Source organism: Panthera pardus, unplaced genomic scaffold (genome assembly GCF_024362965.1).
Source record: "Panthera pardus isolate Hobbes unplaced genomic scaffold, ASM2436296v1 HiC_scaffold_11, whole genome shotgun sequence".
Classification (NCBI taxonomy): Eukaryota; Metazoa; Chordata; class Mammalia; order Carnivora; family Felidae; genus Panthera; species Panthera pardus.
The window spans coordinates 38,467,471-38,495,286 of NW_026526666.1; the positions used below are offsets into that span (position 1 = coordinate 38,467,471).

Below are 27,816 nucleotides of genomic sequence, written 5' to 3' on the forward strand. Positions count from 1 at the left end.
ACAGTCGCTAACATTTTCTCAAAATTTTCATTTTTACTTTAAGAATTTTGTCCAAATTTTGCTAGGGACTGATGTCAAAATTGTTGGTTTCCCGTTCTCAGAACCTTTCTTTCCTCTGAAATAAAATCAGATTACCATAGACTCATCTTCAGTTTTCTTTTGTTTGTTTATTTATTTTTAATAATTTATATAGATTTTTTGTTTCTTTTAAGTGTATTTATTTATTTTGAAAGAGACAGAGAGAGAGAGAGCACGAGTATGAGCAGGGAAGGGGTGGAGAGAGAGAGAGAGAGAGAGAGAGAATCCCAAGCAGACTCTGCACTGTGAGGATAGAGCCCAATGTGGGGCTCAAACCCACAAACCATAAGATCATGACTTGAGCCAAACTCAAGAGTTGGACGCTGAACTGATTGAGCCACACAGGCATTTGTATTTTTTTTTAATGTTTATTTATTTATTTATTTTGAGAGAGAGAGACAGAGAGTATGTGTGTGTGTGTGCGTGTGTGCGTGTGTGCGTGTGTGCGTGTGTGCGTGTGTGTGTGTGTGTGTGTGTGCATGCGCAGGGGTGGAGAGGCAGAGAGAGAGGTGGAGAGAGAGTCCCAAGTGGGCTCAGCACTGTTAGTGCAGAGCCACACTTGGAACGTGATCTCACCATGACCTGAGCTGAAATCAAGAGTCTGATGTTTAACTGACTGAGCCACCCAGGTGCCGCCTCATCTTCAGTTTTCTTGATTCTGCCTCATTCTCCAAATACCTCAGAAATAATTGGCAGAGATTCCATGAACACATGTGAAGTTCTTTCTATCCTGAGCACACCAAAACATATGTATGTAGCTATCTGCTTCAGATTCCTGGGATTCATTTCCTGTAATGTGAGTTATTGAAAGTAAAGATTGAATTGTTCTGCACCCAGTTTTACACATAGAACACACTTTTTAATATTTTTTTTAAAAAAATCAACATAACGGAGAGGAAAAGAAGCCTTATAATCTTGTTTTATAAAAAAGAAAGAAGACCACTATTACTTGCCTTTTTGGCAGGAGCAACACTTCTATCACACATGAATGGTTCTTTTGTTAAGGGAAAAAAAACAACAACAGATAAATCTGGATGAGACGCTCAAGTTGAGAAAGTCAAGGTCCTTCTGGGCATAGCCTGATGGGCAACACTGGATAAAGGGAAGGCTCGATTTCTCTATAATAAATAATGAACAATGTATCAGTCTGGGACATAAGACTTGGACATGAGAAGAAGGGAAAAGATACGAAAAGGGCAATGGTGCCAGGTGCTGCCCAAGAGCATGGCAGAGGGCCTGGAACACAACAGAGGAACACAGACAGGGAAGCAATTCTGAAGCTGCTCTCACGCAAATCTCAAACTTCCCTGTGCTAGCCCAAGAGGTGATATGGAAACGATAATACAGGACAGGGTACTTTGCTTCCAGGTAGGAGATCATCCCAATTTTGTAAAATAAAAAATGCCTTTGAAAGAGGGAAGAGCCTCTATTTGGTAATGTTTATTATTTCAGTTTGAGTGGATATTAGAAAATAATAAAGCCCTGATCTCTTACAATATTCTACCGATATAACTTTCCTTAATTGTACTTTTATTACACTGTGGTTTTTTTTTCATGTTTATTTTTGAGAAAGCACGCACACACTAGCAGGGGAGGGGCAGAGAGAGAAGGGGAGAGAGGATCTGAAGTGGACTCTGCACTGACAGCAGCGAGCCAGAGAGCCAGATATAGGGCTCGAACTCCCGAATCATAAGATCATGACCTGAGCTGAAGGAGGTGACTTAACCAACTGAGCCACTGAGGCCCCATTATTACGCTGTATTTTTAAAAGCTGAATTAATTCTTTCATAGAATAGTATATATTTTTTACTACATAGAAAGGCCCAAGATTATTTCTGGTAGGTAAGCACAGAATGAAAGGAAAGTATGTTATCAAGAGAATGTAGATGGGGCACCTGGGTGGCTCCTGTTGGTTAAGCATCCAGCTCTTGATTTTTGCTCAGGCCATGATCTCATGGTTCCTGAGATCCAGCCGCGCATCAGGCTCTGTGCTGACAGTGCGGAGCCTGCTTGGGATTCTCTCTCTCCTTCTCTCTCTGCCCTCCCCTGCTTGTGCACTCGCGTGCTCTCTCTCTCTCTCTCTCTCTCTCTCTCTCTCTCTCTCTCAAAATAAATAAAAATAAATAAACCTAGGGGCACCTGGGTGCCTCAGTCCGTTAAGTGTCTGGCTTAGGCTTAGGTCATGATCTTGCGGTTTGTGGGTTTGAGCTCTGCGTCAGGCTCTACCAGAACTGACAGCTCAGAGCCTGGAGTCTGCTTTGGATTCTGTGTCTCCCCCTCTCCCTGCCCCTCCCATGCTCATGCTCTGTCTCTCTCTGTCTCTCAATGATAGGTAAATGTTAAAAAACATTTTTTAATAAAAAAAACTAAAAAAAGGAAAATGTTGAGCCCTCCAATGTGAAAAACCTTTTAAATGTTATTTTACTCTATCTAGACAAGACTCAAGCCTCAGTTTAATCTGAATTAAATGGGAATAACCAAAGAATTGGGAGGAAATAAAGGCTTTTTAAGACAGTTTTTTTCTCAGAAGAACATTGTGTGTGTACATTTATATGTTATTTTAATATTCGTAAAATATTCTTAATAAAATAATATGTTTAATAATAATAATTCTGAAGGGGAGTATAAAATAATTAATATACTATATTACGAAAAAAGATGTATAGATATATGTGTGGGTATGTAACAAAGAAAAAGAAAGACTCGCAATTTTTAATCAGTTTGAAAGTAAAAATTTGTTGCTGAGAATGTATCTCTTTGGAAATAGGCAGTATTGGAGGCATCAGCACAGTAGTATTATGCTAATGCATTACAGCTGGAAGATGAACCTTGCTGAAAAATTCAAGAAACTGAATACTGAACAGTTAGTTGCAGAAGGGCAATTATGAGACCTGGTCTGGTTTCATTAAGATGAGTGAGAATAAAATGTAAAACTGAAACATAAATGATGCAAGGCATATTAGATATTAGATTTCTTTTTTTGTTTTAATTATCTAAGTTTTCATTAATAAGAGCTTTGAAATATATGATCTTTTCTTTGATGCTGGCTATTTCAAAGCAACATATTGTATGGGCTTATACTATATCACATTCTAATAATTCTAATAGGTAACTTTTTTATTACCATGTGCCAGGTATTGTGCTAAACATTTTACATACGTTATCTCACTTATTGCCACGATTTATAAAGTAGGTAACATTATCATCTCCTTCTAAAAGAGGGAGCAACTGAAGCACAGAGATGTGAAGCAACTTGTCCGAGGTCACATTTTTAGCAAGTAATTGAACCAGACCTGAAACTCTAGTAGCGTGTGGAGACTGTATACTGTATATTTATTCTGCATCTACTGTGCACTTTCTTTATGTACCCGCTATGTTCTTAAGTGTTTTTCATATGCTGTATATCTTCATGAAGGAAAAGTCCATCTTCCCAAGTTATTTCGTAATACTAACCAGTCCTTAATATCCTATTCAAAGTGAATGCAAAATATACTGTATCTGTTAGGGTGCAGCTCAAGGATCAACTTATTTATGGATTTTGTTGATTTCATTGACTGCTGTCTCCTTTGTATCCCCTATACCCTGCTCAGATGCCTGTATACACCCATAAGATCCACGGCTCTTATTTACTTACATATCTACTTATCTGCAGGGCCTAGCTTGGTGTTGAAACACAATAGCTGTTTAAAAATATCTGTGTAATGAATCAATAACTGGGGCTAGCCCTTATCTCTTCTGCATTATTTTTCGACACATAATTTTCCCTGCCAGGCACCAATTTGTCTCCTGCTGGGGGAAAGCAGAATACTGCCTTCTCCACAGTTTGAATTAATGTTTTCCCTGTTTACTAAAGTGGTAAAGAAACATGAGTTACTCTGCTCAAGCAAGGAGCGTTCTTGATAAATATATTAAAAATACTGAATCGACAAGCTTTATGTTGGCCCACCTCGAAGAGAGGTTGCCCAAATTCGAACACAGTGCCTGTGATAGATGTGGCTCAATATCATTCTTCCCAAAATCTTTATTATTAAGTGAACGGAGCCACAGTTGAAACAGAGAAGGAAACTGTAATGTTTTCACCGCAACATAGACCTGGGAAGAAGAGCAAGTCAAGTGTGGACTAGTGCACTGGCATACTACTACTCTTTCCTTTTTTAATCTACTCATCGGATGCTTATTGAATAAATGAGAGGCTGAATAAATAATGACATGGAGAGAGGTGGGAAGCTGCGGGTGGGCTCTGAGATGGCTGTAGAGAACAGAGAACAGGAGATCTTTGAGTGGAACACTAGAATAAAGTAAGGAGAGGGAGAGTGGCAAGCAGGCAGTATGAAAAACATAAAGAAGAGCACCAACCACATGGGGCCGTGGGGGCACCTGGCCTCTTGCGTAAGTGTGAGAAATTCAGTGGAACAGAACGTTCTCGGAGTAGAGGAGAGAAGGTGGCGGTGGCCAGACAGTCCCGGTGTGAACATGTTGTGATTTAAAAAATGCAGCAGTAGAGCTGCACTTCAGGCCTCCCTCCATCATGGCTTCAAGACATGGCCTTATAAAAGTTTTTCTACATTATGGGTGCAAAAATCATATGCCTAGAAAGGCCTGGTGAGTAAAGCTGAAGGAGTAAGGAGACTGGAAATAAGGCAAAAGGAAATAGTGTACTATGTTGTCATGGAGCACATGGACCCAGGATTATTCAGTGGTGGCAGAACTCTCAACTATCCTCGATAAGTCAGATACCGGTTTTTTAATGTGAAATCTCCGATTTTTGAAGTATGGACAACTAATTTAATGTTTTATTAAATATTATACTGGCAGAAACAATGCCTGTTACCACTCTACAACCCTTGATTTAAATTTCCTATTCTATGAAATGAGTTAATAATACTTGCTCTATATTCCTCAAAAGATGATTAGAAAGGTCAAAGCACCTTGCAGATAAATACTTGGAAAATTATAATGTGCTATAGCAATGAAAATATCACTTATATTATTATGATGATGATGATGCCACCAATTCTCATTTTCCTAACAAGCCAATTTGTGTCTCGCTTACTCTTCCCCATCTTTATTTTAACCTAAGAGTAACCTACAAGGGAGCATGGCACACCAGGCCACCATAGCCTGGCATCAAAGGAGTGGATCCAACACTATGGACTGCTGGGTGAAGACTGGTGAGTACCTGGGTCGTCCCACCTGATCCAAGTTAATGGAGTATCAGCTCTTCCTTCAGTAGTAGGGGGAGTATAATAAACACTTTTCAAATATGTCCTGGGGCACCTGGGTGGCTCAGTCCGTTAAGCCTCTGACTTTGGTTCAGGTCATGAGCTTATGGTTCCTGAGTTCGAGCCCTCTTTGCTGTCAGCACAGAGCCCTCTTTGGATCCTCTCTCTCTCTCTCTCTCTCTCTCTCTCTCTCTCTCTCTCTGCCCCTCCCCCACTTGTGCACGTGCGTACTCCCTCTCTTCCTCTCTCTCAAAAATAAATAAACATTAAAAAAACAGAAAAATAAAATATGTCCTTCAATTTGATTACAATACATATATGCAAGCCATTTCGTCTCAGCCTATATAACTCTGGATAATCAAAAATCTAAAAAAAGAAAACTAAGAGTAGACATTACCCACACATATTGGTATGAGCTATCAAAATATTCTCTATTTTTAAATTATTATTTCTTTTCTACAAAGTAGAGATCCTCATGTACTTACAGAGTTTTTGGCCTAAGTTTTGTTTATCCTTACCCAACTTGTAGGCTAAAAAATAAATAAATAAAAACCATGCAGGGCTGGTACCAATAAATGCTAAAGACGGATCCTAGAACTAAAGATAACACTCAGATATGGGCAGGGCTCCCCAGTTGAAGTTACAGAGTCACTTTCTTTCATTTTAAGTCTTTAAACAGGATTTATCTCATTTGTCTACGATGATTTGAGTGTGGTCCTGCCAGACGGTGACCTCTCAAATTTTCTGTGCATGTCCTTGTGCTGGTTGAGGCGTCTGTACAATTTTCATAGAATATATTCAGATTCTCTGCGGCATGTGTGCCCTTTTAAGAAACCAAAAATCTCGTAAGCATCCCATAAATTTTACCCTGCTGCTGATTGGAACTTCTTCAGAAGCAGCACCAGAACAACCAGGTCTCCTGTAAGTGTTTCTCTAAAGACTTTATTTCAGCGGCTGTGGTTGAGGCTTCCACTGCAGGCAGCACAGTAAGGTTTAGATTAAAAAACGGGAAATAACCCACTTGAAGTAGAATTCTGAATGTACCTACCAGCAAGAGTGAAATGAATCACATGTTTCCTGTAGGTGACATTTTACTCTATGACTTAAGGAATCTCAGCAGGAAAAGTGTAGGTTTGCCTAGAGAGGAGTGTAGGAAAAATTTACAAAGAAATGAAAAACCTAGAAATGAGGATGGCAGCTTGCCAATTCTATGATTTTTAACTAGGAATGTTCAAAAACTAAGCCTTCTATATAGATAGTCCAAACAACCTTTTATAGTTTCTGGAAATAGGGCTGCAACTCCATTTCATCCTCTCCAAGATAGTCCTGGATTTCATGATGAATTGAAGCTGGGCACTGAATTTTACATTAGGAATGAGGCTAAAAGCAAATGGAATATTGAGAAGATCAAATCTATGGCATTTGTTATTGGTAGTCTGGGTCATAGTGAGAGAGAATTAGAAGAACTCCATTCCTCTCCATATCAACTCATTTCCCATTTTCTTTGTCTTCCTACTCCTGGGAATCAGCTGGAATCAAAGAAAAATTTGGGACAGAGTGAGAAGAGTCTCAGATGTCGGGGAATGGAAGAAACAGTAACAGCTAGATCTCATCCAAAGATTGGGTCTTATCGAGAAACTGGAAGGTCACCCTGCAATCTCCGGTGGGTCTATCCTCAAGAGAGTTGTAAAATCACATTCTGATGGAGCTTTAGGGAATCTGTAAGATCAAATCAGTCAAACATAGTGTCTTAGCCTAAATCTCAAACAAGCTGGTTCCTTCTTGCCTTTTGATGACCCTTCCTCCCATTCCACTCATGGGAGCCACATCTAAAGTTCCATCCCTCCATTCTGTCACCCACGCGCACCCCTCTCCAGCCAAATCTGCAAGTGGGCGGAATGCGGTGGCAGAACAAACAGGTTTGGGTGTGGTATGGTTCTTGTCAAAGGGTCACAGTCATTTGTTTTTAGCCCTTGTGTTTATATCTCAAAAGGAGGATATACAACATGTTTTGAAAATCTGAAGCCTCACATGTTTTCCCTTTTTACAAACATATCAGTTGGTTGAATTTCTTTTCTTAGTAGATTGTCTTGGCCAGAGGTCCAGGGACTTTTTTTCTTTTTCCAATTTATTTTGAGAGAGAGAGAGCACAAGCTGGGGAGGGGCAGAGAGAGGGGGGTTCAGTACAGAGCTTGAACCCATGAACTGTGAGATCATGACCTGAGCTGAAACCAAGAGTCCTAAGCTTAACCTACTGAGCCACCCAGGCACAGCCTCCCCATCCCCCCGGAACTTCTTAAAGAGGGATACTTGGATATTTCTGAAATCTAGAAGTACCTTAAACGGGGCACCTGGGTGGCTCAGTTGGTTAACTGACTAACTTTGCCTCAGGTCATGATCTCGTGGTTTGTGAGTTCGAGCCACATGTCGGGCTCTGTGCTGACAGCTCAGAGCCTGAGACCTACTTCAGATTCTGTGTCTTCCCCTCTCTCTACCCCTCTCCTGCTCACGCTCTGTGTCTCTCTGTCTCTCAATAATAAATAAACATTAACAAAATTTAAAAAAAAATAGAAGTACCTTAAATGTAATAGGCTCTTAACAAATATATGTTGAATAAAGAAGCACATCTTAAAATTTTAAGAGCCTTTTAGATGCTCACTTAGCAGAGTTACAGGTTAAAAATAAGGAAAGAATGATGATATCCCAGGGAAAGGAACTAGGCAGACTTACAGTGTGAGCTTAGTTCTGATTCAGACTGAGATTCATTATATGAGGAGGGCTGATAAGTACTCTATTTTCATTAAAATCATTAGCCCAAGTAAACTGCTGTATTTCCTTTATATTAAATATTTCTATTTATTTGAAAATATTCTGTATAAGGTAATAGTTCTTAAAATTTTGGGGGTTATCAGTTCTTTTTGGGAATCCAAATAAAGCTGCGGACTATCTCCTGAGACAAAAATGCACATTCAAAAAATTTACTAAAGAAAAAAAAAAAACACAAGAAACTCTGTTCATGAGTACTCTGAAGCTTATTCATGGATAAACCTGTATCCCAGGTTGAAAACTTTTATAAAGGTCACCGTTGAACGGTGACCTTCAGGGTCCAGAAAGGGGCTTTTAAGAAAAAAAAAAAAAAGTTTTATTTTAAGGTTCAGAACAATAGACTTCCATATAACATAATCACAAATTCCATCCATTCCAAGAGACTGAATAGAAAGAAAGAAGCTCGTGAAGCTGTCCCCTCTCTGTGGAGGTAATGGAATTTTCTTGCACACCCCACAGGGCAGAAGAATTCAAAGGCACTTGTTTAAGCCAGAGGACCTGGGAGACGCAGCAGTATTATGGCCATACTGCACTGTCCTAATATGCAAGGAAACACACACAGTAGGTTCACTGTGCTCGGACACATGAAACAAAGCAAAGGTATGGGGTCTGTGCCCTCGAAGTCTAACATAAAGCTTAAGACATTTCCTAAACAAATTAAAAGAGAAATTACTGTCATTAATCACTCTCTGATTCCTTACAGTGTTTCTTCTTCAGACCTGAGGACCTAAAATTTAAGCTGATTACCAGTCCTTCCCTGAGATGCAAAGGCAGGGGGAGGGGGAAACTTGGAAGAGAAAACAATCCACATCTCAGTTGCCCTTTCTGACCCCACATCTCCCCTCTTCTCAGCAACTGCTTCCTTTCCCTAATAGTCTCCTCCTCTCAATGGCAGGGGGGAAAAAACTGAACTTTCTAACTGAGCCAACTTCAAATTGCCAAACTAGAATCTGGAAGGTTGCATTTTGAAATGCTTTTGTAGCCAAACAGATGTATTTCTAAATTTTACTTCACTCCATTCACTGGCTTCTCCTCCACTATATTTAGGATTCAGTGCTCATTTTCTTATCATTTTCCATTTCATTGCTTTTGTTTCACATTTGAGTAACTATAGGTCAAATGTACTCCAGACTATTCTGTTAAAGACATGTTAAAATCAAGTAGAAACTGTATGATTAAAGACATGAATCATCTGTTTTTTAAAAACAGGAAAGTAAACAAGTGCTTGGTGAAGCCCCACCTGCTTTGCTGCTGTTGTGGTGCGGAGCCTATCATGAGGAAAACAATTCCCCCTTCTCAAGGCTGAACTAAAATTAGGCTCCACCTGCAAGATGTTAATGAAAACTTACACAGCTGCATTCCAGAAACAAGTTACCCAGATTGCTTTTGGAAAGCTCTGTGTAAAAGCAAACTTGTTAGCTCTTTGCCTAATTCCCAAAATGTAATATTAATTTTAATGGCAATTATTAGCACAATAACCAACTGATAAGTAACCTCAAAATAGATCCAATATTATCAAATAGGAAATATACTGTAATTTTATCACACATCCTGCTGGGTTTAACCCCTTAGTCACAAATGCATACTTCCTGTCTCTTTTGTGGCACTTGTGCTCAAACGGAAGACATGAGAAAAAGTGAAGTCACTGGAATGGTCTGCAAACACTTCCAGTTTGCACGGGGCGCCCCTTATCCGCATGCCGCTTAATGGGAAGAAGAATGGGAAGCACACGCTTCTTTTGCCCGTGATTCGTTTTGCAGATTCTCAAGCTTTCTTTGGAAGAGAAGCCTCAGATCGAAACCAAATCACATCAGACTCACAGTCACCCTTTTCTTGCAGATTGAGGATACGGTGGCAGCACATACATTCCCATCACAGAAGGTGATCTCCCCGTTTCATTTCCAGGTCAAGTCTTCATGACTCTGCCTTGTAGGCCAAAGAGCTCAGTTTTGATCTCCATTACTTTTCCAGATCATACTATGGTGCTTACCCTCAGAGAGAGAGATAAGGTTATAGTTTAATTATTTACTAAATTGTGCGTGTCAAAAATTAAAGAAGCTGTCATTTGGGGGATGGAGTGTCTCTGACTTTTAAAAATCCTTGCCTTCAAAGAAAATCCCTCTTCATCATTTACTTTACTTGCAATTTAGTCTTATCAAAGGAGCAGGAAATGCCTACAGTTGTTCTGATTTGAACCATGTTCCTGATGTTGCATGTGTCCTATAGATTCTTAATATGGTCACAATTATATACCTTCGTAAAGGCTCTTTGGAACAATTTTTAAAAAGTTGTTTCGAAGTCAAATAGGCTCAATTAGACCTGGAGCAGCAGATTCAGTTTCTGTTAGAGGTTAAATAATGAAGAAAATAGCAATGCTAACAAGTAGGAGGCTGCCTTTCATTACTCTATCTGATTTCATTAGCCTAATTCACACTTATTAATTATTGGTTGGATGAGATCATCAGTGTAAGTATGCCAGCCTCATGATGTTTGCATTTGGGGAATAGTCAGTCTTTTTCAAGACTTCTCCATGGTCCTCAGCTGATCTTCCCATTTCATTTCCATTTCAGACTGCTGCCCTATTCGATAAATGTATCTGAACTGCCTATGAAAGCAACGCTGCCAGAATAAACATTTTGTTTACTACACAGCCCTGCTTACAACTGTCAACAGAGAAATATAAAAGGAGATTTAAGTCTTCATTCCTAGATAGTGAACTCCTGCGTGCTTCTACAATGCAGGTCATTACAGACTCGGCTGCCCCCTGAGATGGAGCAATTCTCGTGCACATTGTAACAAAGGGCCACGGGTCTGGCAGCGTGGGAGTGGACTGGGCCACTTAGATAAGTTTCATTCACTGTAGGAGCCCAAGGGAACAGTGCATCAAGGCAGCTGCACCGCCTCAGTTCGTGGTGTAACTTTACACTATTTTCCCTTTAAGTCGCTACTAATCCCTTGGGTTTACATGTTTTTGGGGCTGCATCAGAGAAAAGCAGTGTGAAATTGCCTGAAAGCCTCCTTATAAATAAGACTTATGATATAGACCAGCTCTGTTGATGAAAAGACTGAGAGAATGCCCTTGAGGGCCCCAAGAGCCATTTTACAAGGCTCCCACTGTGATTTTTTTGGTCTCTATCTGACTGCTAAAAAGAAATTACTAACTAGGTTAAAAATCTCACCGGCCCAAAATTCAGTTAGAAATGAAGCCTTAGCATTAACATAAATCCTGTCTACATATTTACTAACCAATATTGCTTGTTTAAATTTCATCTTCTTTTCTAAAAGATATCTTACCCCTTTTGACACACAGGAGAAAGAAAAGAAAAAGCAGGAAATTGGGATCAGAGATTAGAACACTAGCCTAAGTTTCCAAGAACTCTGGATTTGCTTCCTAAAGGATGTACAAGGCACCAGTATGGGGCATTTACATGCTTCATCTTCTTAGGTGAATTTTTTGAAGTATTATTGTTCCATTTTGAAGATGAGGTAACTGAGGCTAGTAAAGACAAGACCATTCATTTAGCATGGGAGTGTCTTACTTTAAAATAATCATGCTTTTTCTCGTATTGCTGATCAGAGAAGCTAGAGGAAGTGTCCCTACTAGCAAAGAGGACATGGGGAGCCGATAGAAAAACCCTCTCCCCTCCTTGTTCCCTTGGGTTCTTCAATATCACCAGTGGATCTCTCCTGTTTACTCTTATGCTTCTGGAAATTGGTCTGACTTCCTACCCTGTTCCTTTTAGGAAAACACTAACTCCTCTTCCTCCTCCCATTTCCTAACACTCTGTCCTGTCCACCCCACCCTGCCTCCCTTTGGTTTTCCTACTCTCTAAATCCTCCTACAAATAGCCATTTGGAAACAATTTCAAGATCCACCTACTTTCCTGTGCATCTGTCTTTTGTAATTTAGAGGTTAGGGACTGTGTGTTTTCTACTTGTCATGTTTATGCCTCATACTCTGTGGGTATCTAATAAATGCTGAATAATAGCAGCTTTAAGACAGTGTAGAACCAGAAACACAGGTTCTCATGTTTAGCATTTCATCACCAGCAAGGAACATTTATTCACTGTCAGCACTATGCTGGGCACTAAAATGAAGTTAATTACTATAGCTGGACTCCTCTTGTTGTACACCTTGGCATTTTACTTTTCTCTCTTATTTTCTTGACGAAAGGAAGAAAGAAAGAAGGAAAGAAAGAGAGAAAGAAAGAAAGAAAGAAAAAAAGAAAGAAAGTGAGGGAGAGAGAGGGAGGATGGGAGGGGAGGATGGAAGGAAAAGAAGGAAGAAAGGAAGGGGGAGTGAGGAAGGGAGAGAGAGAGAAAGAGAAAGAGAGGAAAGGAGAGGAAAGAAAGAAAGAAAGAAAGAAAGAAAGAAAGAAAGAAAGAAAGAAATGCCATTGAATCTTCTCATTAAAATCCACAGCATCCTAAAGATAGAGGTACTTTTTATTTTTTTAAAGACTATCCTTTATTGCAGTATTGGTTTATGGTAATTGCATGGAGAATACCAGTTTGGGGAAGAATTAAGTTTGCGGCTTAAAGAACTCAGACCCTCACCCAACAGAACAAAATTATACAATATTAAAAAGTATAGAAGCTCCCTGTACAGAAGGAACACTAGAAAACTCATGAATTTAATGACACCAACAGTGCGGATCCTAGAAAAAGGTTGCCAGACACATTTGTTGTCTCCATTGTTGATAAGGATGGTTTTTCATCTCAGCACAAGGTAAGCGTTGTTTCCACACCAAGGTTTGAAGCCTAGACTTTCAGCCCAAATTGATGGTGGCCACTGGTCATTGGAACTTTGAATTCTGCCCATGCTGCAGAATGGTTGACCATTCTCCCGGAAAATCGCCTCTACTTGGGCCGAGCTGCTGCTGCCACCAGCTTTAAGACTCCGCAGTGCTGACCTCCATCCTTCAGCACTTCAGGACTCAAAACCTCAAGGCAGGCCAGTGCCCATCACTCGAATACTCAGCTGCTGGGGAGTGTGGTCACACACTGGCAACCCCTCATTAATTTGCAACCTGGGTGACTAGAGAAATTAAAGGTCACTGTTCAGACCAACTTACTTCAGGGTAGAGGTACTTTTTTTTTTTTTTGTAGAAAGGGGAACCAGGGTGCAAAGTGTGCTGAATGAGAACTCTTTGAGACTCAGCGATGAATCCATATGTAAACGTCAGTTTGCTGTTGCACGCACGTCCCACTTCCCTTTGTGCCTGCACGCAAAGGCAGAGAATAGGCTATCTAAAATTTGTATTTTTCTAAGAAAAACAAAAATACCTCTCTGTTCATGCTGTGTCTAAACAAGCAGAGTAAATTGAGACATTTAAACTTGAGACAATTTAGCTAAAGATACATTTGCTTGTAACATCAATATAATTGACACAAAAGGTGTTTTTTTTTTTTTCTTGACTTCCCTAAATACTGATCTCAATTCCACTTCTGTGTGGACAGAAGCTACAAATATATAGTAAAAATAAAAAGGCACTTGCAAATTTGGGACTTTAGTTCATGGGCAGACCTATTGTAACATCAATTTTTTTTTTGTTATTGTCCTCAATCATTAATTCAGTTAATATTTATCAAATATTATCTACCACATTCTTAGCTCTGTGCTGTGCAGTGGAGCTCCTAGTCTAGTGTAGAGACAGACATGTAAACAAGCAATTAATAAAATGTGGTGTGGTATAATGGAAATAAGTCCTACAGGAATGATAAATTCTTCCTGTGTGCTCTGGGAAGGCGACATGTGGGAGATGACATTTCAGCTGTGTCTTAAAGATGAATAGTTGTCCACTGTCAGAGGGTGGGAAATACATCATAGGTAAGGGGAACAGTGAGTGCAAAGATAGAAGTCCACGGAAAAGGATAGTGTAGTGGCCTTATTACATAGAGTATGTGATAAATAGAAGATGATGTTGAACTAATTGTAAATGCCTTTTTTAACTCACTCTAGGGAAATTAAATTCTATTTATGGGCATCAGGAAGTCATAGTTTTAAGCAGAAAATAATATAATTATATTTATTCCACTAGAAAGAATTCTGCATAAAGAATGGGTTGGCAGTGGTTGAGTCTGTAGGTAAGAGTGAATTACACGGTCGTTATTTTAGTCAAGGCGTAAGGAAATGAATGAGGGGATTTACTTGGGAAGTGGAAGGGAAGATGAAAAAGATATAATCGAGAGATATTTAGGAGGTAGACATGAAGGACTTGATGACTAATACAACTGATACAACTAATGTGGGAGAGGAAGGTCAAGTTGAACAGTTGTCTCAATGGTGGTGCTCTTATGGAGAAAGGGTGTTAACAGTTCCTCCTCTTCAAATATTTCAGGAACTGTAATGAGTCATTTCCATATGTTAGCTTATTCAAATCTCCCAGTAACAATGGGACATAAACAATAGGGACTTTTATCATTATTTTTTATGGAACTCGGGAAGGGTGAGACAGTTGTCTAGTATCACAACTAGAACACAGTCGCGTCAGGATTAGAATCGGAGTCTTATAAAAGCCAGTGTATCCTCCACACATTTCTGTAAGTGTAATAATTGTGTAAGTAGCATTAATGAAATTTCCCTGTGAAAACCCTGAAATTAATTTTGAATCAAAGTAAATCACACATTTGACTAATGAGTGTTATGACAAATTTGAGCCTTTCATTTTGAGTGAAATCATTTCTTTTTTCTAAAACCGAACTATTTTATTTTTTTTAATTCTTAAAAATTTTTAGATTTTTTTTTTTGCTGCTAAACAACAACATACCAGAAAATAAGTTTAAACTCCTATTAACTGGTTTGTAGTCAAAAAAAAATTGACATCTCTTAGCTAAGTTTTTTTTTTTTTTTTTTTTTTTTTTTTTTTGCTGTAAAGGGTTCTGCTATACAGATGAGGACTAATGCATGGGTAGAATAATAGGTTTTCAAATAGCTAATCACTTGATTTCAACTCATTGGAGATTTGACTTTCTCAGTGTTTCCATATTACTGATTCAAAAGAACTTAGGAAAATCTATTATCAAATAAAAATATTTCTATAGTTAGCTGAGCAGAAGTTTCTTTTTTCCTAGCAAGCACAGTGGGCTTTTACTTGTTACATAATAGTCTATTAGATGGAAAAAAATAAGGTGTGCTTTTTTATGCAGTAGCCACTTAATTTTCCCTGATCGTTTCTAGTTCTCAGTTAGGTTATCTCATTTTAAGTACAGAGGATGCTGTATTTTCCAGTATCTTCTTTTGCTTTTGTGGTGATTGGGAAGGTATTCCTTTGCATGAGCTACTTGCACCTGGCCCGAAATCCATGAAAGAGAATACGATGAAAAAAAAAATGACATGGCCTCCAGCACTTTCTTCTTTCTTTCTTATTTTATTTTATTTTATTTTATTTTTTATTTTTCATATGAAACATTTTCCTGCCAGGATCTTCTATATACAGTTGGAGGATGCTTTTGATATGTAGATCAAGCAAAATGGTAAATACAGAGCCCTCTCTTTTCAAACATTCCCTTATTCTACAATGTGCCTGTAGTGTCACTGTCTTTGATTTCCATGAGGCTTGCCCTTGGGTTTGTATTGTAACTTGGTATCTTTCCATTGTCCCTTACCACAAAAAATTCCTTTTTAAGAAACTGAATTCAGAATGTAATCCATCAAGCTTTAGCTCCTCTTTCTCTTTCCTTCTGGAAGATTTAGTGACTAAGTCTTTGCTTTGATTTTCTTTCTCTGACTTTGAGGGGTCTCACTTTCTCTTCTAATTGCTACAATCTGGTAACTCCTTTTGCTTGGAGTAAACAAAAACAGAAACACTTGGTGAGGAGACAAACAGGCTCACAAGCTCACGTGCCTGACTAGCTGATGGATGGCAAGGTCTGGCTCTCAGGAAGAGATCTTTCCATGACACCATGCAACGTCAGTTTCAGGATGGGCTCTCTGCCAGGCACAGTGGTAAGTGCTTTACATGGATTAGAATCCTCCAATCAACCTAGGGTAGGTAGGCCTTGTTATCATCTCCATTGTTCCTTATTAAGGAACTGAATCTAAAGGAGATGAAATATCTTTCTCAAGGTCATTCAACTAGCAAGTGGTAGAACTGGTTGGTAAACCCAAGTTTTTCTCACTTCAGTGCCTGAATTTAAATGACTAATTTATGTATTTTTTCATCTGAAAGCCTCTTAATGCCACTGTAGAGGGGTTCTCTGAACTGGAGGAGTAGATTGTCATTATGTTATTTCTTGAGTTCTAATACTCCAGAGAGTATATTTTCTTGATGCCTGTGGACTTGTTAACAATCTTCTAAAAATAGGGAAAATGGAAAAGTTGCCAAGGTCACCCATTAAAAGAAAAAGGAAAGCAGAAAAGAAAATATATAAATCTATATATTTTATTGCAATAAATGAAAAATTAAAACGTGAGCCAGGGGTTAAGCATTAATGTTGGCTCTGATTCTCTAGTGGCCTGTCTTATTTAGTTTCCTACAATAGTGAACAGTATACAGAAATGATCACTGGATGTGTTGTTTATTTATGTGTTAGTTTGAGTGGCACACTGTTTTGTAAACTACAAATAGTATTTTGAATACAAGTGGAGTATCTTGAAATAACAGCAATAGAAATCCTATGAGCTATGCATTATATATACATGATTTTATTTATTTATTTATTTATTTATTTATTTATTTATTTATTTATGAGAGGTAAATGCTCCCTGAATTTTTAAAAATAAAACAACGTTAAATTTTAAAATTTCCATATTAAAGACACAAAACATATTTTAAAATGTGATTTTATTTTATCCAAATTGTGTTCAAATGTTAAATTTTGACGTATTGCCAGGGCTCTAATACTTTATAATAATCATTTACCATAGATTATTTCGTAAAAAGTCAGTATGATGATTTGGTGATCTTAATTAATTCATCCACAATTCACTCATCTACAGTCATTGACAATCAGGAAGTTTCAATTCGAGCATTGTACAATGTATGTTTATTATGAGAAAGCACTGGGGTTATGCTCTTTCGGAAAAATAACAACAAACATACACTTAAACAAATGTATTACACTTAAATTTAAATGAATTAAATACATTAAATAAAAAATAAGTAATGAATAATTATTTCTGTTTCCCAGGAGCTCACCTTCTAGTACCAAACGTATCTAGTTGCACTCCGTAAAGATTATATAAAGGACTTATTCGTAAATGTGCGTAATTCTGCTGCCAGAGTATAGGAGAGTGAGAGAGTAATTCTGACTAGAAGAATACAGATTTCCTGGAAGAGAAGGGATTTTCCTGGTCTTCCAAAATGGAGAGGATTTTGAGAGGTAAGTATGACTCTGAAGACAAATATTGGTTACTTTAAGATCAAGTAGAATTCTTGTGTTTAAGCATGTTTTGTCTCATTGAACAACAAAACAGATAAATTTCTTGAAAAAGATAGGTATTTGTGTCTTGAGATGACATTTTAAATGGTGGGTATCTTTTGTGTCAATGCCAGAAATAAGATATTTATTTTTTTCTTTCTCATTATGTGAAATAAATAAGGGTAAAAGCTGGAAAATTATAAAAGTCACTTGATTAAATGAGGCAAGCAAATAAATGCTTTCTAAAGGTCTCAACTCAGTGTGCTCTTTCCCTGAGGCTAGTTGGAACTAATCCACAGTCACAATTGCTCCATCATATGGGTGGCCAGTCAATGTGGTGCCAGTAATAAAATGTGTAATCAACTTTCACATGTTTTTAGACATTCCCAAATCGCTTTGATCATGACTAACAAGAAAACTGCCATTTCAGTTAATAATCTATAAATTCTCAGGGGGAGGTTTGGTCCACTACCCAGCAGAATATTTCACATTTTATTTTAAAAATGCAGAATAACACAATCTAGAAATAGATTTATCCTTAAAACATTAGTCAATTTTCCATTACGTAATCTTTGTTAATGTCAACATTTTAAATTGCCATTTCTCATAAGCCCAGGGACCTTGATGATTGAGATTAAGCTGCTTCTGAAAACATATGTGCTTTAGATCGCATTTCCTCTAAGTCAAACGAAAGCTATCTGTCTGTGATAGTTTCAAGCCTGCTTTCAGCAGTGCGACCTGTGACATCATTGCCCCACTTCGTATAATTGAATTTTGTTTAATCCAAGGAAATAGAGTTATTGTGGCAAAGAAGATACCAGAGTAAATTTCTCTAAGCCAAGTGCCTTTTTAAGCTGGTGAAGATGTTCTAAAATATATATCAGCTCCATGTCACAGGTCCCAGTTAACATGAATAGTTAGAGGTGTACCAATCGCAGCATCCATCCAAGAAAGCAACATGTAAGAGCTTGCTGAAAGCAGAAGATGATTTAGAGAGGGAAATTTCAGAGATGGCAGCTGTTTAAATCTAATCAAAATTTCTTTTCTGCACCAGGAGACGTTTAGTCTTCCACTGGCTCTAATATGTATCTTAGAAATCCGTAAGATTTTAGAAGGCTGTTGAAGCAACACTTGAGAGCCCAGTTCAAGGATGAGACCTGGTGACATCACTGATATCGGATTCATACAGAGAAGGAATAGGTATGGAAGGCTGTTTGTCTGGGACACATCTGAAACAAGAATCTTAACAATGGTAAATCTAAAAGCTGGGTCTTCTAATCTCACGGTATCATGTGATTTTTCTTTCTTACACTCACTGTTAAAACTTCCCATCCCGAAGCAACAGCATGTTCACACACAAACACCCCCATAGACAACTGAAACCATTAATATTCGCATAGGCCTTGTGACTCAAAGTGTGGGCTCTAGACCCAGATCACCTGGGAGCTTGTAAGAAATGCAGAATCTGGAGCCCCACCCCAGATGGACTGACTCGAGATCTGCATTTTAACATGGTATCTGGATTGTTCTCATGCACGTGAAGTCTGAGAAGCACTGACTTAAAAAGCAAGTTTTCGAAGTTGCACGGCCCTTGCATCCTTAAAACCCATGTATGTTCAATTTCAAACCACTACGTATTTCCCCATTATTTAAGGCAGTACAGTTTAGTGAGTGGTTAAGAACAAGTGTTTCCAGAAATTCCCTGTCCAAATGGCCTGAAGCCCACTTCCAGGGCCAATTTGGGCCTCTTCCCTGGGTCAGTCCTCCTAAGGGTGTGGCTGTCTGGAGTGGGGGCAGGCCAGAGATGGAGGCTGGACACATGCTGGGTAGGCCCCCTGCCCTACAGAACGGAGCAGGGGGCGGGAAGGGAATAGGGTTGGTCCCAAGTTCAGGCTTCCATTTGTACCCTAGCCCAGGCCTTGCGTGTGTTAGCGAGTATGGTAATTATTAAAAATCTATCTGTGGCTGTAAGTTGACAATTTTGTGAACTAGAGAATCTAGTCTTGGAAAAAAAAAAATGCTTGCAATTTCTTCCACCCCTCCTTCTACTGCTGTGGTTGGCAGGATAACAGGTACCAGTCCTGATGCCATGCCCTTCTTTTTCATCTAGTTTCTCTGCTTCCATTCACACTATTTCTAGTGTGGCACTGCAGAGAGGGACGTTTCCTTAGAGACTCACACATACACTCGGGCTTCCAGGCTCTGTGCCAGAGGAGTCTGACAGTGACACAGAGGGCAGTGTACTTTCCTAGATATACAGGCACAGCTCTCACTGCCGTCAGTGGGAGTTCTATGGTCAGATTGAGAGCCGAGTACAGTCTGGAATTAAAAATTTGTCCTCAAGGTAAGGCAGAAAAAGTGGCTGGTTACAGAAGAGCCATACTCCACAATTAAATAGCAAATGCCTCGAGATGGAGAGAAGAATACCTCCAAGGTCCAGAAGGAGAAGCAGGTGAAAGTAAGTTGAATTACAGCCAATCGTCAAAGGAATTTTGAAAATTCCTTGAAAGAAATTATGTAGTAAACTACCTGTTTATTAAGAGGTCTTTAAAATTAACCATTTCACCTACTTAGAAGATTCTAGAAAGAAAGATTCTGTGAACACTACACAATATCCTTATATGCTATTTTCTTTATCTGGCACCCTTAATTCCACCCCTCTTCCAGGTCTCAGTTTAAAAGGAAGCCTTCCTAGATTAGCTCAGGTGCCCTCTTGTAAGTGTGCTCAGAGCATCCTGCATTTCTTCTTCATAGCATCCATCCGGTCCAATTAAATATTTGGGTAATCATGTGGTTTATGTGCGTCTCTCCAAGTAGACTGTAAGCTTTCTGAAGACAAGGGCTGTGTCTGTATAATAATGTGCCTGAAACACACTGGCCACTCAATAAATACTTGTTCAATGAGTTTACATTTGGTAGCCTGAATATAAACTCCAAAAAGTTTATACTGAAACACATCTGCCAAAATTTACAGACACCTACTGGATCCTCACCCGGACCTATTTCCTGTTCAGACACGATTAAGGGGATTGTTTATCTGTTTTCCTAAACCACAGCAGACTCAAGTAGTAAAGTAGAAAGAAAAAGAAGGGAGGAGAATAAAGAGGGCATGAAAAAAGCCAACTGGACTGATAGCTTCACAGAGCTAGAGGACAGAACACTTACCCATAAAAGAACTAAAAGAACTAAAAGAACAGAACAGCACCAACAAGAATATAACCACGTGGAGCCTCTATCAAGGGCAAGATATTGCAGAGGGTACCTTTGTAAAATTTCAGAATCCTACAATTACTGTTGATAATTAATGCATCTCCATTAAAAAATACAGGGCAAGAGGCACCTGGATGGCTCAGTCAGTTAAGCATCTGACTTCAGCTTAGGTCATGATATCATGATTCTGAGTTCGAACCCGCATTGGGCTATCTACTGTCAGCTCAGAGCCCAGAGCCCCCTTCAGAGCCTCTGCACCGCCCCCACCCATCCCCCAACCTCTCAAAAATAAATAAACATTTTTTTTTAAATACAGGAAAATTTTTATTTCATATATGTCGCTTAAGAAGGCAGGAAAATAAATATTTTGGAAAGATTTTTACAAATAAATTATCTGAAAGCAAATTTGTAGGGGCACCTGGATGGCTCAGTCAGTTAAGCGTCTGATTCTTGATTTTGGCTCACGTCATGATCTCATGGTTTGTGGGTTTGAGCCTTGCATCAGGCTCTGCAATGACGGCACGGAGCCTGCTTGGGATTTCCTGTCTCCCTCTCTCTGCTCCTCCCCTGCTCATGCTCTCTCTCTCTCTCTCAAAATAAATAAACAAAAATGAAAAAAAAAAAGGAAAAGCAAGTTTGTAACATACTGAATATATAGATAGTATCCATTATAATACATTTTAACATTTATAAAGCACTTTTCTATATTTTGTCTCATTTGATTTTCATAAAATACAGGAGGGGGTAAACTGCAATTGTCAGAAAAATTTGCTTATGTGGAACATCATACTTCAGGGTGAGGCTGATGAGTCAGGTGCTACTATAATTTTCTCACCAAATACTATAAGGAGTATTTAGATGTAGATTTTTTTCAAAGAATTGTTCAAAAGAGATTTCATTATGATTTCAAAAAGTTTTTAAAATCCAACTTTTTTTTCCCCCAATAATGATTTACTGAGAGTTAGACAGTATATTTAAATTAAGTCACCTAAATCTTACAGCGGAGGTGCATAAATAATATAGACTAGATCTTATACATATGCAGTAGATGCAAATTTTATTATTTATAATATTTTTAAAGTAGATGTGTCCTGGACGTTAACTTATTATTTTACATTCATTATGCCCCTGTATGTTGGCAGTGCTCTTTGTAGAATGCTGAATTTTACAGAAACCATACACACTCACACGCACTCTCCAAATCACACTTACTTTAAAGCATACTAGGAATGCAAAAATGCACTTTAAATTTCCAAATGTTGCCAGTGCTCAGCATTGCGCTTAATTTTTTCCTTGAAATAAAGAATAATGGCAACCATGTAAAAAGTACAAAGTGTGTTGGAGATGATAAGGAGAACTTGTTGACAGACAAAAGACAGTCCCAGGAAAGTTGTTCTGTCAATAGCAGCTGTTACATAGCAATATAAAACCGTCTTTATATAAAGTGTTCACTTTATGGTTCCTTCTACAGGAGATCAAAAATTAAATATATGCAGGAACATAATTAGAGAATTAATGGCCAAGGACAGTGCACGAAGGGAGAGATTTCCAGGAAAAAAATGTGTTATAAGCAGTTTTTTAATGACCCTGCTTTAAAAACAAACCTGAATTATAACAACAATTGTTCTCTTGTTGTGTAGGAAAGGTCATATTAAATAATTCCTCTCTGATTTTATCCACCCAACAGCATCCACCCAAGCAGGGACAGGTTTTGCCTCTTTGATTTGCTAGTGCAGCGATTATAGCACAACCCTTTCTTTTTATAGTTATACAGGTAATCAAGGGCAAAAAAATTCCAATCACTTATTTTTGCTGTTATACAGAAGCACGTAGGTATCTTTCATTTTGATTTCTGTGTGGGCACTGTTGTTACATACAACAGATATAGCTGCTTTCTAGCTCTTTCTAGCTCTTTCTAGCTCTTTCATTCTGGTCTTCAGACTTCTTTTTCAAAATCTCACCTAGTCAACATTTTGTTGTTGTTGTTGTTGTCAAGTATACAGTACATACATGCTAAAAGCAAATTGCTTTCTGCCACAATTAGAGGATGCTAGGGATCCAATCCCTAGCATCAGGTCTGTTTAGCAAGATATTGTAGGGTGGTTGACCAGAAGGCCAATAGTTAGAGACAATTCTCGTGGCTTAGTCTGAACCAAGAATGGGATTTTGGGCCTCTGGGATTAAGCATGGTGAAGCGTTCCATGAGCTTCCAAACATTCTCTCTGGTAACAAGTAGTGAACTGCTTGAACTCCAACTGGGTTGTCGTATGTTTTATTCATGGCCCATCATAGGAGCCGCCAAACAGATTATCATGTTTACATCAGGCCTCCTTGGAGAGGGAAATTCTTTAATAGTTGAACTAGCAGGGTCAGTCAGTACAGAGATGCCTGTGGGCGACCGAATAATAAATAAATAAATAAAATAAGAGAAGAAGAAATGAAATCAAACGTTGAGAGTTTAACGATGTCCTTCAGCAGTCACCAATCGATAACGCTTTTTATCTCTTGCTGAAAAGGTTATATTAAGGTTCCGTCGTTTTAGTAGTTTTGCTCATTTGCTTATTTAGTTATTTGCTTACTTATTACAGGAGTGAGGAGATGCAGGGGGCATGGAAAAGTGCAGAGTGCACAGAAACCCCTTCATTGGAGTGGACAAACCCTTACCATGTCTATTTATGGTGTTGCATCTTTTTTAGCAATTCGGCCTTTTTCAGTAAGATAAGTGCCAAGTGGAGTTGTCCTATTGTTTCTGCTGGAAGTAAATGCACTTTAGCAGATGTTGTGACATGAAGTAGCATTTCCTTTTCTTGAGAGTCTGATTTCAAAATTGACTTACAAAGACACATTACATTTTGGCAGGGCAGTAGCTTTCCTAGATTGTGCTTGCTTCTTGGTTTAGGGATTTCCTACAACCTTGCCGTATTTAGCCCAGCCATTCAGCTTTAGGCAGGAAACTTGTTTTCTGACTAGAAAAAACCCATGAGCTAACAGGTGAGGTCATTATTCACGGGAATTCTTTCCTTTTAGTTCGGCTGACTTTATGATGTGTCATAACGAGAGTTACACTGAGCGCTCAGAGTATCACAGGGTATCCTGGCGAGGGTTATTGATGTAAACTAGAACCTCTGTGGGTTCATAAGGCAATTAGTCAGTCATGGTATCCTAGAAATGGAAGGCACTTTAAATATCTCCATGGATGGGGCGCCTGGGTGGCTCAGTCAGTTGAGCGTCCGACTTCGGCTCAGGTCATGATCTCTCAGTCTGTGGGTTCGAGCCCCGCGTCAGGCTCTGTGCTGACAGCTAAGAGCCTAGAGCCTGTTTCGGATTCTGTGTCTCCCTCTCTCTCTGACCCTCCCCTGTTCATGCTCTCTCTCTCTCTCTGTCTCAAAAATAAACAAAATGTTAAAAAAATTAAAAAAAAAAAAATATCTCCATGTAGAGGAGTACCTGTACAGTTGTTAATATCGGGGGTTTCTAGATACGATATCTCATTCAGAGGTTTACAATTTATAACATCCGGAAGTTCCTGTACAGAGACAATATATTTACTTAACATGTTTTTCAAAAGGAGTATCAGCCTCCATTTCATAGACTGAGACTCATGGGGATGGAAGACGACCCAGTACCAACTCTGGCTACTTGTTTTGGTGACAAACATATTTGTATAAAAAATGACGTTTTAAATTTGGAGTTGGGATTAGTAATGCCTTCATGAGAATTTATTGCCTACATTACTGAATAAGAAATGAAGGGCATCTCAGCTTGGATATTAATTTACTTAAAGAGAATGGTCAAAAAGGATCAAATGTTTTATAATATGCACAGAAAGCACGTAAGACATACATTTCTAAAGGAAAATGCTACTTAAATATTAAGATAATTTCTCTGTGATTTCCAGATGCTTATCCCTATAATGCACCTTTGAATGTCCTCTATCTGGAATGGTCTTCATGAACTATGTTTACTTGGCTAACTCTAGTAATTCTTAAAGATTCAGTTTACTCATCTATCTCTGAAGATTTATTTTACAATTTCACACAATGTTCATTATGAATCACTTTCTTCTCTGTGTCATCACTGTGCCTTGATCAGCTCTTTCTTATTGTCTGAGCCACACAGTATTTATCTTAATTATTTATTGACATTCCTCCCCTCTCTGACTGTGATATCCTTATGGGAGGGACAATGTCAGGTTCATTTTTTATTGTATTCTCACATCAACTTCAGTACCTGGCACAACATAGTGACTCAATAAATACATATAAAATAAATGAGTATGGCCTGAACACCACATATATCAAATCAGTTTCAGACTAAAGTTCTACCCAGATAAATATAATAAACAAATTAAATGAGTTGAGGCAAAGATAAAATATTTATGAATACCTTAGGACTATAGAGGGACAGAGAGAAGGAAATGATACGTTGATACTCCCATTCATAGACTAGAATAAAAGTAGTTTCTTAAATTGTCTCAATTATTTGTGCCCTCAGAAAGCTTGTCAGAGTCTGGAGGCTTAGTGTATGTTCTTTTTCAATCATTCTCTAGTAAGCGAGGCAATCACTGAGAAATTTCTTGAATCTATGCCTGGTTAGGGAAGCTCTTGAGAATTGAAAGAATTTGATTCACAAAAAGGTTTGGTACCATTCACAGAATGCATATTCTAATCACTACATGCTGGGTTTTTTTGTTTTTCCTTTTTTTAAAGGCACTGATTATTTCAGAAGGAAGCACATCAACATGACTATAGTGAAACCGGAGGGGAATTATAGGTTTTCTGCCTGAAAATTTGTTATTGCTTTTATGAAAGGAATTCACATAGACATGCAGATCTTAATATATCCTTGAATTATGAGAAGATAAGCAAATATTTTTATTTTAAATCCAGGATATAGTTTACCTTATGGTATTATATATGTTAGAAATCTGAGATAACTGTGAAGATGTGAAGAATACTTTCATTTGTTCACTTGATAAACATTTCTTTGAGTATTAGTTATAAGGCATTATGTTGAGCCCTGGAAAGATTTCCTAGATATGGATAATTTAGAAGTACAAATTAAAAACAGAATGGTAAGTAAAAAGAAAAAAAATCCTCTTTATATTTTCCTCTGACAATTGAGATATTTTATAATCTGCAGTCATGCTTTAGGGTAGCAGGATATACAGTTCACCAATGACTCTTCTAGCTTTGTGAGCATATGATTACCCAAAATCAAAACCATATTAATATTTAAGTTTAAATATTTTATTTTCAACTTTTATCTACCAAATTTATTTGCCATACTTGAAAAAAATCTATAAATCAGATACAGGAAGTATGATGAGAATAAAGAACCAATTCTTAAAGAACATATTCTCTTCTGTTTTCACATTTCTAAACTTGACTTTAACAATTAATATGGCTAGCAAATGTCTGGACCCTACAAATGGAACATTTAACAGCAAGACCAAATGGCCAAATGCTCACCACCTGCCCATGCCCTCTTGCAATCAATCAGGCCTAACTTAACAAAACAACCAAAATACAGTGATTAACTAAAAGAATTAGACCAGTGTACTCCTACCAAATGACTTGGAGGTGATTTTGCCCCCAGTACTTGGAGAACATTTGAGCAGACTGCATTCCTTCTTTTTCCTCCTCTATTCTGTCACGATGACACTTATCTGGGAGGTATTCAAGATTATGTACAGATGATGAGAAGACATACAGCAGACAGTAGGAGTGAGTTAGGGAGGTACAATCCTGTTATTTTCAACCCACTTTACCAGAATATGGTGAATAACTAGGGTGATCATATAATTTATTATTGAAACTTGGTGCTTTTCAAGTGAAAGGGGTGCTATTTTTAATTATGACAGACAATTGGTATAAATTGGGACCATCCCAGGCAAAGTGGGATGTATGACCAGCCTATGAATAATTAGCCATAACTAGACAATGTAAAATTAGTTAAGACAAATTGGTGAAGTTAGCTGTAGATAGTCTGTGTAAGGTAAGGATTTTCTCTTTCTTTCTTTCTTTTTTTTTTTTTTTAAAGCATGGGGGCGTATGGGGGAGAAGCAGAGAAGGAAGGAGAGAGAGAATCCCAAGCAGGCTTCATGCTGTCAGTGCAGAGCCCAATGCAGGGCTCGATCTCACAAACCATGAGATCATTACGTGAGCTGAAATCAAGAGGTGGATGCTTCACCGACTGAGCCATCCTTGTGCCCCTAAGTAAGGCTTTTTAAAGTTTGGTCCACAGGATTCTTGATCTTGGCTCAGGTCATAATCTCGTGGTTCGTGGGGTTGAGCCCCGCGTACAGCCCTGTGCTCACAGCGCAGAACCTGCTTGGGATTCTCTGTGTGTGTGTGTGTCTCTCTCTCTCTCTCAAAATAAACAAATAAAACATTTAAAGTTTGGACCACATAATTGATTAGCTACTCTTTGAAATTCATGTCACTGACTTAAAACATCTTTCTGCTGTGTATCTTCTCTGGTTTATTTTTATTTATTTTTTTAAAAATCTTTTTTTAATGTTTATTTCTGAGACAGAGCACGAGTGGGGGAGGGGCAGAGAGAGAGGGAGACACAGAATCAGAAGCAGGCTCCAGGCTCTGAGCTGTCAGCACAGAGCCCAACGCGGGGCTCGAACTCACAAACTGTGAGATCATGGCCTGAGCCGAAGTCAGTTGCTCAACCGACTGAGCCACCCAGGTGCCCCGTTCTCTGGTTTAAATGACATGTATTTGCATACTTTTATCCAAGGACTAGTTTGGGATTTTTCACTTTTATTTTTCTAAAAGCTTTCATCATCGAAAACTCTTATAGTAATACAATTTCCTGGTCAGCCAAAAACTCGTAATGATTAATAAGCAAGATGTATAAAGCTTGAGGCCAAAGGAAGACACTGTTTGACTGGGAGTCAAGGAACCCGGAATATTGTTTTGACTCTGAAACTAGTACCAAGTAGAACTTACCCTCACTCTGCCTTAATTTTCTCACTGCTACAAAGGTGATAGCATTACTTATTAATTTCCTAGGGAGGGCTTATGGAAATTACTTCAAACACCTAAAAGGTTTCAGTTTAAATACTTTATTTTCCAAGACCTTTGTAACAATAAAGAAGGCAAAA

The 27,816-nt window shown here is 38.4% G+C and overlaps 2 protein-coding genes and 1 long non-coding RNA gene across 25 annotated transcripts in view; 2 read left to right on the forward strand and 1 right to left on the reverse strand.

The window, feature by feature from the left end:
• LOC109246166 (protein ALEX-like) overlaps nt 1-8,720 on the forward strand; it is a 99,819-nt gene extending 91,099 nt beyond the window's left edge. Inside the window, exons 7-8 of the mRNA XM_053899157.1 lie at nt 5,159-5,249; nt 8,586-8,720. The gene's annotated coding sequence lies outside the window, so the exon portion shown is untranslated. The remainder of the gene's footprint in view (nt 1-5,158; nt 5,250-8,585) is intronic.
• The window catches only part of ADGRL2 (adhesion G protein-coupled receptor L2), a 621,134-nt gene that overhangs the window by 277,298 nt on the left and 316,020 nt on the right, over nt 1-27,816 (reverse strand). The window lies entirely within an intron of this gene.
• LOC109246168 (uncharacterized) lies at nt 14,975-19,126 on the forward strand. The gene is made up of 3 exons (XR_002071234.2): nt 14,975-16,074; nt 17,259-17,450; nt 18,544-19,126. It is a non-coding gene; the product is annotated as an uncharacterized LOC109246168 (long non-coding RNA).